Consider the following 3144-nt stretch of genomic DNA (forward strand, 5'->3'; position numbering starts at 1 on the left):
AGTTCTTCTGAGCTTCTGCTTCACAGGCACACACTCAGGCTTCAAAGGCAGGAAATGTTGCACGATATCAGTATCCAGACCAGGCATGTCTTCATATGACCAGGCAAAGACGTCGACGTATTCTCGTAGCAACTAAATCAACCCCTTTTTCACAGATTTTTCAAGGAGTGCCCCAATCTTCACTTCTCGCACACAATCTTCAGACCCCAAGTTGACTATTTCCAGATTCTCAAGATGTGGCTGAATGATCTTCTCTTTGTGCTCAAGTAGACGGGTATCTCATCAGGAATCTCCTCAACATCATCTTCTTCGGCCTCAAATACAGGGAACTCAAAGTTGGGAGATGGTGTTGGATCATTATGTTCAATGGGTTTGATCAACCTGCATAATGATTTAGGATATAAAAGAGATTTTAGAATTCAAACAAGGCATATCATTATGTAGATGAAAAGATTGATTTTATTCTCTTTTTAGGGTTTTTTGTGATCACCAATTTCATGCAAAAACCAAAAAGTGAAAATAATTGAAAAACAAACATTTAACATGAATTTATTAAATGAATATCATTGTATTTATGGGCCAACAATGTCATCACTTCTCCTTTTGGCATGGGAGAAGGGTTTTTAAACAAAAATGAACATTATGTTGACTTATGGACAACTGTTGGAACATCAAAAGCGACCCAATTATTGCAGGCCCCTCCAGGGATGACAAAGTTGCCAGAATCTTCCTCTGCATCCTCTTCCACAATAGCAGCAGCTTCCTGATCTTCAACCGTGTGGATGAAACCACCACTCTGAAACAGTCCATGCTTGTTGAAGGTGCCTGAAGAATACCCTATGCCAGCCTGGGATTTATTATCTTCCAGCTCGATCATTTGTCCTAAGCCAGTAGTTGCACCATGCTCAATGGCCAACTTCGCATCATTGTAGGACGCAAATGAAGAAGTTCCTCTCTTAGAAGGTTCAACAATAGACAAAGCTTGGAACGGTGTTCCAACTTCGTCCTTAGCATCAATGTAAGAAAAGGAAGACAAATGGCTAACCAAGAGAGCCTTCTCTCCCCCTACTACCACCAACTTTTTGTTCTTGACAAATTTCAACATTTGGTGTATGGTGGATGTCACGGCGCCTGCCTCGTGAATCCATGGTCTGCCCAAAAAACAACTATATGATGGGTGGATATCCATGACCTGAAAAGTGATCTGGAAATCACTTGGTCCAATCTTGACTGGGAGCTCAACCTCACCAATCACAGTTTTGCGGGATCCATCAAAAGCTTTTACAACCACTCCATTCTGCCTCATGGGAGGCCCCTGGTATGACATTCTGGCGAGAGTGGATTTTGGCAACACATTCAATGATGATCTAGTGTCTACCAGCACATTAGACATGGCATCATCTTTGCAATTCATGGAGATGTGAAGTGCCAAATTATGGTTCCTTCCCTCCTCGGGGAGATCAGTATCACAGAAACTCAGATTGTTACAAGCAGTAATGTTTGTAACAATACTATCAAATTGTTCTATTATGACGTCATGATCTACATACGCCACGTCCAACACCTTCTGCAGAGCTTCACGGTGTGGTTCTGAGTTCATTAAAAAAGATAGCACATAGATCTTTGACGGCGTTTGTAGAAGCTGATCTACAACATTGTATTCACTCCTCTTGATGAGCCTCAGCATCTCATCACAGTCCTCTTTCATCATGCCATTCTGGCCAGCACGGACAAGAGTTTTAGCAGCAACGGCGGCAGGTCTGTCAACAGCAAGTGTCGGATTCAGAGAATCAACAGAATTCCCCAAAGGATGAACGACACTATCAGGAGTATCAACCCTTCTGGTGTCAGCCTGGGGTTTCGGCGACGCCGAGAAAACACGACCACTACGGGTCAGGCCACTGACATCAGCGATATTAACACCAGAGGTGGAGGGTAGAGGCACCTCCTTCCCATCTTCCAATGCCACATCATTATAACGATAGGGAACAACTTTATCAGAAGAATATGGCACAGGGCCAACTAGCTTAATTATGAGAGCAGGAGAGGCCTTCTGCTTGCTGCCATCATATCAGATGACAACAGGCTCGGGAATCCTGAATACTGGTGATATCACATTGACTTCATCATCCTCATCACGATTCTGAAGTATTTCAATTACACCTTGATCCAACATTTCTTGGATGTCTTTTCGAACTTGACGACATCCCCTCTCATTGACAGTGCAAACACGACATCTGTCATGGTCATGCTCGTAATGACTGTATCCATACAACAGTATGTGCATCTCGACCAAAGATTGTCGGATATGGCTGACATATCGGGCCTTATATTTGCCAGGGCAGCCCTGAACCATGTTGACAACAGATTTCCCATGCTCGGGCAATGGGTTCTTCTTGACATTAGGACCTACGTCCTAAAAAAACAATATACCGCTTCTCACAAGGTCTTGAACCTTGGTCTTCAACGGGTAGCAGTTCTCCACATCATTTCCGGGAGCACCGGAATGATAAACACAATGAAGCTCAGGCTTATACCACCACTGAGGGTTGGTAGGTATAGCAGGTGGGTCACGTGGAGTGATCAGTTTCCTCTCTATCAAAGAAGGATATAGCTTTGCATAGGTCATGGGAATAGGATCCAAACTAACCCTCTTCCTATCATAGCTTGTACTGGTCTGATTATTGTTTCGAGGTTGGTAGGCCTGTTGTTGAGGACGGTGTTGTTGTTGTTGATACTGTTGATGTTGCTATTGCTGGTTATGATGCTGGTACTGCTGATTTTCTCTGAAAACAGGTGCTATATGAGCCACCTGGTGCTGGTTACCGGCAGGACGCACGGTCTTCCTCTTCACAGAGGGTCTTCTGGATTTGACATGGGAGGTCACAACATGTGCTTCACCATCTTTCTTCTTTCCAAACTCCCCATAACGTTTGGCAGAAGAGCCTTCTTCTCTAGTCAGGCGCCCTTCCCTAACTCCTTTCTCCAGACACATCCCCATATTCACCATCTCGGTGAAGTCAAAAGGAGCGATGGGAATCATCCGCTCATAATAGAATGAGCTCAAGGTCTTCAGAAAGATCTTGGTCATCTCTTTCTCTTCCAGCGGAGGCACAATCTGTGTAGCTAATTCTCGCCACCTCT

Source organism: Lathyrus oleraceus, chromosome 5, assembly GCF_024323335.1.
Source record: "Lathyrus oleraceus cultivar Zhongwan6 chromosome 5, CAAS_Psat_ZW6_1.0, whole genome shotgun sequence".
In the NCBI taxonomy this organism is placed as follows: Eukaryota; Viridiplantae; Streptophyta; class Magnoliopsida; order Fabales; family Fabaceae; genus Lathyrus; species Lathyrus oleraceus.